Consider the following 11,478-nt stretch of genomic DNA (forward strand, 5'->3'; position numbering starts at 1 on the left):
AGAGTAGAGAGAACAGAGATCTAATTAGGCGGTTATTTGATTAGGTCAGATTTGTGTAGGTGGTGAGAGTGTTCAGATTTGGGAACTATATTGAAGATAAAAATAATAGTATTTGCCAATGAACTGGGTGTATGAGAGAAGGAATATAAAAAATGACTTCAGGGACGTCCCTGGCGGTCCAGTGGTTAGGACTCCCCACTTCCACTGCAGGGGGCACGGGTTCGATCCCTGGTTGGGGCACTAAGATCCCACATGTCACACGGTGCAGCCAAAAAATTAAAAAAAAAAAAATGACTTCAAGGATTTTGACCTATGTCAAAGAAACCCAGAGCTGGACAGTAGTTAAGGCTATAAAAACAGATTTTACTCAGGAACTATTATAATAAAGGAAAAGAGACCTCAGTATAGAACTGGGCTCAATTCTGAATACAACAAGGAAAAGTGGGAATTTATAGCCAAGGATCCTGGTTGAGGGCAGGGGGAAAGATCAGTGGATAGAAAATTATTAAGAGGGAACAGAGTAAGGGGGTTTCTGGCTAAACCAGCCTAGCAGGAGTCTTGCGGAAGGCAGGCCAGGCTGATCCGGCATCACCAGGGGGATGTTGGGGATGAGCAACCCAATCAGATATCAGAGTGCTCAGCTATCTAGGGTGGGGGCTCTGGCTAAACCACTTTAGCAGGATTCTTGCTGAAACTGGGTGATGCAAATGGTAGTCCACAGTTGAGGCCTTGCTGGGAAAAGGATTCAGGAGAGACTGTTATCTAAGCAACTGGTAAATAGTGCTCCTCTTTATTCAGGTGGAAAAGATTGTGGAAGGAGCATGAGCGCTGCTGGGAAATGGAAGAAAATCAAGAATTCAGGTTGAATGTGTTAAGATTATGATATTTATTAGACAATTAAATGAAGGCATCAAGTGGGCAGCTGGATATTCAGTTCAGTGGAAGGATCAGAACAGTAGATATAAACTGGGTGTTATCAGTGTGTAGATGGTATTTAATACTGTGTAACTGGGTGAGATCACCTAAATTGTGAGTATAGACAGAAGAGGGCCAGGGAGTAAGCCCTGAGGGCATCCCACATGTAAAGGTAGGAAAGATGAGGAATATCCTGCAAAGGAGACTAAAATAAGAAGGAAATCAAGAATGTGTGGTTTTAGAGGCCAAGTAAACAGAATTCAAGAAGGCGTGTGATCAGCTGTGATCGGTGGAGAACACACTGGATTTATAGAATCACACACATGTTCTTAAATAATTATGTAACTTTCCTCAGCCTCACTTTCCAAGTGGGTAAATCTGGAAAACCAAACTGAGGACTCTATCTTTTGAATTTAGGAAGCTATTACAGGTTTTTGAGTAGTAAAGAGTATCAAGATGAAAGCAGAGGATTAAGAACATTAGCAGGCAGTAGTGGCCAGTTGAATTGGAAAAACTAGAGAATGCGAAATGATTTTAGTAGTTTTATTACGTAGTTCAGCAAAGAGATAATTGTCTTTGTGCCAGAGTGGTTTGGTGAGAATGGAAGCGTGGGTATGGAGGCAATAATTCCCATGACCTTTCTTTTTTGTCTGTTTTCTTCTGTATGTACATGTTCCATGGCAGTACCAGAATTTCTATATAAGAGGGCATAAGATTGCAAGCTGGTTGGAATGTGGGGAGAATTAGGGGACTTGTATTCAAGATAAATCATTTTTACTTCGATTGTATCTTTATTTAGAGTGGCTGAGCGTAAGGAACTAATGGAGATTTTGAGTAGGCCAAACCACTCCCCTATTCCACCACAAGCCACCCCTGAGTAAAGGCTCAAACGATGTGAAACTATGGCCAAAAGAACTTAGATCTAGCTTTCAGGCCACTTCAAAGAGAGAAACTATGTACAGCAGAAAATGTTCACCCAACCCAGCTCTTTATGAGGAGGCTGGGCAAGGGTCAGCTCAGTTGTCCATTAGCTTGAGACAGAAATGATTCTTATCTCTTGTCTCAGTGGTGGCTAGACCTATTGGGAGTTCAGTGAAGGGGAGCTGAAGTAGTCAGAATCCATGAGAATGGGTCAGACTGAGTCATTAAGCAAAGGGGCCTGGTGATGAATAGGAGCTGAAATAATGAGCTAAAATAAAGGGGTTGAGAAGCCACAAGAATGAGGAGTTAAGGCAAGGACACGGACCTAGCATGCCAAAATGGCATGTTCATCAAGCCAAACTTATATCTGGTTTATGTAATGTCAGTTACCACAAATAGTTTATTATATTACTATGTTTCTTGACAATTAGGGATCGTTAGCTGTATAATCAAAAGAATTACTCAAAAATGGTTTATTGGATCTCTCTGATTAGGTTTTCAAATGATTCCTGGCTTCTTTGATGATAATTTCATAAAGAAGTAAAAGTAATCTGCTGTGGACTAAATTGTGTTTCTCCCAAAGTTCATATGTTGACGCCCTAACCCCCAGTGTGATAGTATTTGGAGGTAGACCCTTTAGGAGGTAATTAGGTTTAGATGAGGTCACGAGGGTAGAGCCCGCATGATGGGATTAGTGTTCTTTTAAGAAGAGGAACAGACACCAGAGCACACTTGCTCTCTTTCTGCCATGTGAGGTCACAGAGAGAGGAGGGCAAGCATCTGAAAGCCAGGAAGAGAGCCCTCACCAGGGAAGTGAATCAATCAGAACTCTGATCTTACTTCCCAGCCTCCAGGACTGTGAAAAGTAAATTCCTGTTGTTTAAGCCACCCATTCTAAGGCATTTTGTTATGGCAGCCTGAGCCGACTAGGATAGAATCCATCACAGTATTTATTGTTTTGTGTTTTTAATGCAGTCATGCATTAAACTCTTCATGATAATAGCTGAGTTAATCTTTAAAACTGCATATTTTCTCTTATACTCAACTATTTTAAATGTAGACTGATTATTAAACCTAAAAAAGCCCTGTTTGTTTAATAGTATTATTAACCTGTTAAAATTATATTGATGTTGCCATTTAGAGATGGTGAAAAGAGAGAATGATGAATAAGTGAGATAGATCAGCTACTCAGGCTAGACCCCAAGGTCAAGTCTCTTCAGAGTTCAACTTTCCAAGGTTAGGAACTCAATTATTAGTTCATCTAGAACTGATCAGGTCCCAGAAAACTAACTGATATGAGCAGACCACAAGATGATAATTTACAAACAGAGTGATCTGCTCTGTATCTAGTATTCCCTAGATCTAGGCACTCCTCCCCAGTGAGCAGAACCAGTCTGGAAGTCAAATGATAGCTTAAACAAGGGTCAACAAACTAAAGCCCACAGGCCATATCTGGATACATTCTGTTTTTGTAAATAAAGATTTATTAGAACACAGCCACGCATATTCATTTACACATTATCTATGGCTAATTTTGCACTACAGTGACAGTTGAGTAGTTGTGACAGAGACCTCATGGACCGCAAAGTCTGAAGTATTTACCGCCTGGCCCTTTACAGAAAAAGTTTCATGACCACTATATTTGAAGGTTCTCTATTAAAGTAAAAAATTAAGCAGAAGGAATTATATATGTCCTTAAAACTGTAGAATCAGATAAACTGTGCTTTCCCACTGTCAGGTTAATTTGGGGCTATATTAGCAAAATCAGAACCCTAGAAGTGCTGGGCATATACTGACAAATGCTTACCATCTAATGCTCTTTTAAAAAATATCCTTGACTTCTGAATTACAGTCTTCCCATCAGTTTATCTCTCATTGTTATGATTTCTAAATTTCTGTCTTTCCTTTTAGGGAGATGACCTAGCCTGTGTGAAGATTTAGATAGCACCTACTTTTATTATCAGCAGTATCTTTATAAATCATTACTTTAGTATGTTATTTTCTCAGAAGATTTCCACAGATAGCTACCTCTGTCCATTTAAAGTTGGTTCTTATTAGTTTCAAAATGTGAATTTCCCCCTTCCATTTTCGGGGTGACATTTTCTGACTTTGTCCACAAATTCTTAGAGTGTGTTGCATCTGTAGCTGTCAGATCAAGGGTGACCCACAACATGCACTGACCATCTCCGTTTCTCAATATTGAATCATAAAAGAAAGTTTTTTCCTGCTGGTCAGAAAGGTTCAAATGAGCAATTATTGGTAGCTTTTAGCATCCTGTCAGCTGGTTATCGATTGATTGCCTCTTAGCACCATATCCACCCTTAAGTACCTGCTCTGCAATGATGGATTGGACCATTAAGCATTTCTCTTTTATAGTGGGCACAGTGCTGAAATTCTCAGTAAAGGGCGCTGGAGGGACATTGTAGGAGGAAAGGGGCTTCTCCTTTGTTTTTTTGCTGCTATCATTTTCATTATTGCTGTCATCACTGGTAGAGTATCATCATTATTACTGTAGCAACTGGGAGATACAACGTATAGCCATTTTTAAAAATAAATTTATTTATTTATTCATTTTTGGCTGTGTTGGGTCTTCGTTGCTGCCTGTGGGTTTTCTCTAGTTGTGGCAAGCAGGGGCTACGCTTCGTTGCGTTGCGCGGGCTTCTCACTGCGGTGGCTTCTCTTGTGGAGCATGGGCTCTAGGCACACGGGCTCTAGAGCGCAGGCTCAGTAGTTGTGGCTCACGGGCCCAGTTGCTCCGCGGCATGTGGGATCCTCCCAGACCAGGGCTCAAACCCATGTCCCCTGCATTGGCAGGCAGATTCTCAACCACTGTGCCACCAGGGAAGCCCCCTTACACTATTTTTAAAGTGTGGTATTCATTTTTTTTTCCACTATGGAGTTGTAGAAGTTTCTTATATAATTTGGAGATTAACCCCTTGTCACATATATGGTTTGCAAATATTTTCTCCCATTCCATAGATTACCTTTTCACTGCGATGATTGTGTCCTTTGCTGTGTGGAAGCTTTTTAGTTTGATGTAGTTGCACTTATTTTTGTTCTTGTTGCCTGTGCTTTTGGTGTTATATCCATGAAATCATTGCAAAGACCAATGTCATGAAGCTTACCACATTTTGCAATCATTTGTGCTATTCTGAAAGAAACAATAAAACCATCTTTCCGGTTTAGGAAAAAAATGTTAAACATTCCAGTAAATAGTAAGACGGTTTTCAGACTTTTCAGAATGCTTTATCTCACAAGAATGCTATTATCGTTGCCAACCTTTCACCATGTTTCCTTGTAAAGTGGTCACTTAATCTTGATGGTTTCATTGCTTCATTAGGGAAAAACATGTTAACAAAATGGGCATATGGCAACCATTCATTTGTGGGCAAAGATATAAAATCCAACTTGAAATATTCAACTGAATATTGATAATTTTTCTCTATAATTAATGAAATGACTAAATAAGTATATTCTTGTAGATCAAATTGCTGTGAATGCCACATTACAAATACAGACCTAAGCTGTATTAGATGAGTATCGACTACTTAAATACCACGAGTGGCATTCCCTTGATGATTTTCCAAAATGGAGACTCACTCATGGTAGAGTTCAAACTAAAACAAAATGCAGTCTTCCCTTGAGTTACATGATAGTTTATGTTTTTGGAAAATTTGGTGTTTATTGGAACTATGCAAAAAAATTTATGTTTATATGTACAAGAGGTTTAGAGTCTAGGCTCAGATAATTAAAAGCAAGCTTTTTTCACTCAATGAATATTTAACAGGACATTCAAAAGTTGGACAGTGTGTGGGACTATCCCATATCACACATTGTAGGATGTCTAGCATCTCTGACCCCTGCCCACTAAAGGCTAGTAGCAACTCCCAGTTACTATGACACCCTCACAGATTTCCAGAGTACCCTCTGGGTGCAATAAGACTTCAACTGAAAACTACTCATGTAAACTGTCTGCCTCAAAGCTTCGCAAATAGTATTCTCTGAAATGGCCAGGGGCAACAGAAGTTGGTGACATTTCTGTTGTATGCTATAAGGATTCTAGATAAAGGTATTCTTTTACAAGATGCTTCATAGTAAAAGTTCACATGTGGTAAGAAATTCAGGGGTACTACCTTTGTTCGTAAGCTTCAAAGCATTTAAAAATTTATAGGCATACAGTGATAAAGGATTGTCATTGCTAGGTGGCAGAGCTTCCCTTACCAATGAAAGTTGCTTGCTCTCTAGTATCTAAAGAGACTAGTCTTTGTCTAAAAACTGTGATAATGTCACCTGGGACAGATGCCTCATAAGAAATGCCATTCTCCTTAAGGCCCATGACAACCATTACCATTCTCTATTGCCGCTAGGCCCATAACAAAGACCAAATCTCAACATGATTCAGGGAGACAGGTACACACTGTGATCCAGGAGGACATAGCTTGCACACCAAAAGAATTGCAATACTTCATTAATATATATTAGCAGAAACCTGGTGAGTGTGTAGGAGTAGATGCTCAGGGTATTAGAGCAAGGAGAGCAGAATATAACATTAGATCCAGCTGAATTCATTGATATGGGTACACTTTACTGGATATTGTGAATTCAAAGGGTTAGATCGTGCAGCTGGAGTTGGCTGTAACAGCTTACTTGGATCACTAAAATTTGGAGGCAGTGGTGGTCTACAGTTAATGAGGTTGAGATGCTAGAGCTTTCTTGGCATGATGTAGCGGAGAGAATCCAAAGGTTGGCCTCAGTCTTTTTTCATAGCAAACTTCAATCCTCGAAGATTCTGAAGCAATGCCTACAAGATCTCAAAGGAAAGAAGGCATGAGCCAAACTCTCTGTCAGGTATAGAAGCAAAAGACAAATAGTCTGAACATGAAAGGACACAGGGAATGTTATTTCCTTGACCCTGTTGGAGAAATCTGTTAGAAGATTCAGCCAACCAAGAGATGAGTGGAAAAACAACTGCAAAGGGATTGGCAATGATTACTGACATGAACTGTACAACTAGGACAAATGTGGGGATTTTGGTGACAGAACAGAATATAAATGTTGTTAGCCCTGATAATGTAGAAATTATATCAAAAATTAGTTATATCATTAAATTAGTTATATCACTAATGAAAGGTGGGAAGCAAAGGGTGGAGAGGGGTAGAAGTATACTGATTTCTTCATCTTCCATAACTAGGGGTCAAAGTTATCACTTAATGCTAGTAATTCAAGTAGTAGAGTTATAAGTATTCTTTTGAACAATGCAGAGTAAACACTAAGAGAGCGATTACCTACTAAAAAAAGGTGATGGAGAAAAGGGTGGGGACAAGGAGGAAAAGGGTATTTATTAATTTTGTCTTTGTTCATAGTAGAAAATTATTAGACACTGTCAGATGAGGAGGGAGAAGATGGATTGTTCAATGAGTAATGTCTAGTATCAAATTGGATAAACATTAAAGAAGTAGATTCCTACTTCATACCATACCTCAAAATAAATCATAGAGTTTAGAGATTTAATGTAAAAATGAAACCATAAAGGTATTAGAAGGGATTTTAAGAATATAGTTACATAATAGGGTAGGCCTTTCTAAACATATAAGCAATGAGGGAGTCTATAAAAGTGAAAACTTTAGTTTAAAAAAAAAATCAATGTAAAAAGACAAACTGGGGAAATTTTTACCAACACTTTAATTAGAGTCTCACATGATATATGAAGAGCGCTCACAAACCAGTAAGAAAAAGAGAAACCCCCCAACAGAAAAACAGAGAAGGATAAGAATAGATAATACCCCAAAGAAGAAATGCCATGGCTGAGAAGTTTATGAAAAAATATTTCCACTAATTAGTCATAAAAAATGCAAATGTAGACAAATATTGTATGATTCCACTGTATGAAGCACCTAGCATGGTCAATTCATAGAGACAGAAAGTAGAATGGTGGTTGTCAGGGACTAAGGGGAGGGAGGAGTGGGGAGTTAGTGTTTAATGGGTACAGAGTTTCAGTTTAGGATGATGGAAGCATTCAGGAGATGGATGGTAGTGACGGTTGCCCAGTAGTGTGAATGTACTCAATGCCACAATACACTTTAAAATGGTTCAAATGGTAACTTTTATGTTCTGTAGATTTCACCACAATTGAAAAGACTCCTGAGGATTTTAAAGAAGGACTCTTGTATTTAAGGATTTAGGTTCATCTGTAGGAGACTGTGAGAAGAGAACTTTAAACCCTGAAAGTAAGTCTGATACTATGATAATTCTTTGATTGAGTCATACCTCTAGAAACTTTGTTTTCTGTATACAATAGAATTCTGTTTTTTTCCTATAAAAATTACTTCCTCAAGAGAGTAAATTTTAGAGACTGGTTCAAGATGGCAGAGTATAAGGATGTGCGCTCACTCCCTCTTGCGAGAGCACTGGAATCACAACTAATTGCTGAACAGTCGACAGGAAGACACTGGAACTCACCAAAAAAGATACCCCACAACCCAAGACAAGGGAGAAGCCACAATGAGACAGTAGGAAGGGCACAATCACAATAAAATCAAATCCCATAACTGCTGGGTGGGTGACTCACAGACTGGAGAACACATACCACAGAACACATACCACCCACTGGAGTGAAGGTTCTAAGCCACGCGTCAGGCTTCCCAACCTGGGGGTCCGGCAACGGGAGGAGGAATTCCTAGAGAATCAGACTTTAAAGGCTAGTGGGATCTGATTGCAGGACTTCGACAGGACTGGGGGAAACAGACACTCCACTCTTGGAGGGCACACACAAAGTAGTGTGTGCATCGGGACCCAGGGAAAGAGCAGTGACCCTGGGGGAGACTGAACCAGACCTACCTGCTAGTGTTGGAGGGTCTCCTGCAGAGGCAGGGTGTGGCTGTGGCTCACTTCGGGGACAAGGACACTGGCAGCAGAAGTTCTGGGAAGTACTCCTTGGTGTGAGCCCTCCCAGAGTCCACCATTAGCCCCACCAAAGGGCCTGGAGGCTCCCGTGCTCGGTCACCTCAGGTCAAACAACCAACAGGGAGGGAACCCAGCCCCACCCATCAGCAGACAAGTGGATTAAAGTTTTACTGAGTTCTGCCCACAGAGCAACAGTCAGCTGTACCCACCACCAGTCCCTCCCATCAGGAAGCTTGCACAAGCCTCTTAGATAGCCTCATCCACCAGAGGGCAGACAGCAGAAGCAAGAAGAACTACAATCCTGCAGCCTGTGGAACAAAAACCACATTCACAGAAAGATAGACAACATGAAAAGGCAGAGGACGTTGTACCGCATGAAGGAACAAGATAAAACCCCAGAAAAACAACTAAATGAAGTGGAGATAGGCAACCTTCCAGAAAAAGAATTCAGAATAATGATAGTGAAGATGATCCAGGACCTCAGAAAAACAATGGAGGCAAGATTGAGAAGATGCAAGAAATGTTTAACAAAGACCTAGAAGAATTAAAGAACAAACAAACAGAGATGAACAATACAATAACTGAAATGAAAACTACACTAGAAGGAATCAATAGCAGAAAAACTGAGGCAGAAGAACGGATAAGTGACCTGGAAGACAGAATGGTGGAATTCACAGCTGCAGAACAGAATAAAGAAAAAAGAACGAAAAGAAATGAAGACAGCCTAAGAGACGTCTGGGACAACATTAAACGCAACAACATTCGCATTATAGGGGTCCCAGAAGGAGAAGAGAGAGAGGAAGGACCAGAGAAAATATTTGAAAGATTACAGTCAAAAACTTCCCTAACATGGGAAAGGAAATAGCCACCCAAGTCCAGGAAGCGCAGAGAGTCCCAGGCAGGATAAACCCAAGGAGAAACATGCCGAGACACACAGTAATCAAATTGACAAAAATTAAAGACAAATTATTGAAAGTAACAAGGGAAAAACAACAAATAACATACAAGGGAACTCCCATAAGGTTAACAGCAGATTTCTCAGCAGAAACTCTACAAGCCAGAAGGGAGTGGCATAATATATTTAAAGTGATGAAAGGGAAGAACCTACAACCAAGATTACTCTACCCAGCAAAGATCTCATTCAGATTCAATGGAGAAATCGAAAGCTTTACAGACAAGCAAAAGCTAAGAGAATTCAGCACCACCAAACCAGCTCTACAACAAATGCTAAAGGAAATTCTCTAAGTGGGAAACACAAGAGAAGAAAAGGACCTACAAAAACAAACCCATAACAATTAAGAAAATGGTAATAGGAACATACATATCAATAATTACCTTAAATGTGAATGGATTAAATGCTCCAACCAAAAGAGACAGGCTGGCTGAATGGATACAAAAATAAGACCCATATATATGCTGTCTACAGGAGACCCACTTCAGACCTAGGGACACATACAGACTGAAAGTGAGGGGACAGAAAAAGATATTCCATGCAAATGGAAATCAAAAGAAAGCTGGGGTAGCAATACTCATATCAGATAAAATAGGTTTTAAAATAAAGAATGTTACAAGAGACAAGGAAGGACACTACATAATGATCAAGGGATCAATCGAAGAAGAAGATATAACAATTATAAATACATATGCACCCAACATAGGAGCACCTCAATACATAAGGCAACTGCTAACACCTATAAAAGAGGATGATTATAGACGCAAAAATCCTCAACAAAATACTAGGAAACAGAATCCAACAACACATTAAAAGGATCATACACCATGATCAAGTGTGATTTATCCCAGGGATGCAAGGATTCTTCAATATATGCAAATCAATCAATGTGATGCACCATATTAACAAATCGAAGAATAAAAACCATATGATCATCTCAATAGATGCAAAAAAATCTTTTGACAAAATTCAACACCCATTTATGATAAAAACTCTCCAGAAAGTGGGCATAGCGGGAACCTACCTCAACATAATAAAGGCCATATATGACAAACCCACAGCAAAAATCATTCTCAATGGTGAAAAACTGAAAGCATTTCCTCTAAGATCAGGAACAAGACAAGGATGTCCACTCTTGCCACTATTATTCAACATAGTTTTAAAGGAATTCAAATTGGAAAAGAAGAAGTAAAACTGTCACTGTTTGTAGATGACATGATACTATACATAAGAGAATCTTAAAGACGCCACCAGAAAACTACTAGAGCTAATCAATGAATTTGGTAAAGTTGCAGGATACAAAATTAATGCACAGAAATCTCTTGCATTCCTATACACTAACAACAAAAGATCAGAAAGAAATTAAGGAAACACTCCCATTTACCATTGCAACAAAAAGAATAAAATACCTAGGAATAAACCTACCTAAGGAGGTAAAAGACCTGTACTCAGAAAACTATAAGACACTGGTGAAAGAAATCAAAGATGACACAAACAGATGGAGAGATATACCATGTTCTTGGATTGGAAGAATCAATATTGTGAAAATGAGTATACTACCCAAAGCAATATACAAATTCAATGCAATCCCTGTCAAATTACCAGTGGCATTTTTTACAGAACTAGAACAAAAAATCCTAAAATTTGTATGAAGACACAAAAGACCCCAAATAGCCAAAGCAGTCTTGAGGGAAAAAACTGGAAGTGGAGGAATCAGACTCCCTGACTTCAGACTATACTACAAAGCTACAGTAATCAAGACAATATGGTACTGGCACAAAACAGAA

Source organism: Delphinus delphis, chromosome 14 (genome assembly GCF_949987515.2).
Source record: "Delphinus delphis chromosome 14, mDelDel1.2, whole genome shotgun sequence".
In the NCBI taxonomy this organism is placed as follows: Eukaryota; Metazoa; Chordata; class Mammalia; order Artiodactyla; family Delphinidae; genus Delphinus; species Delphinus delphis.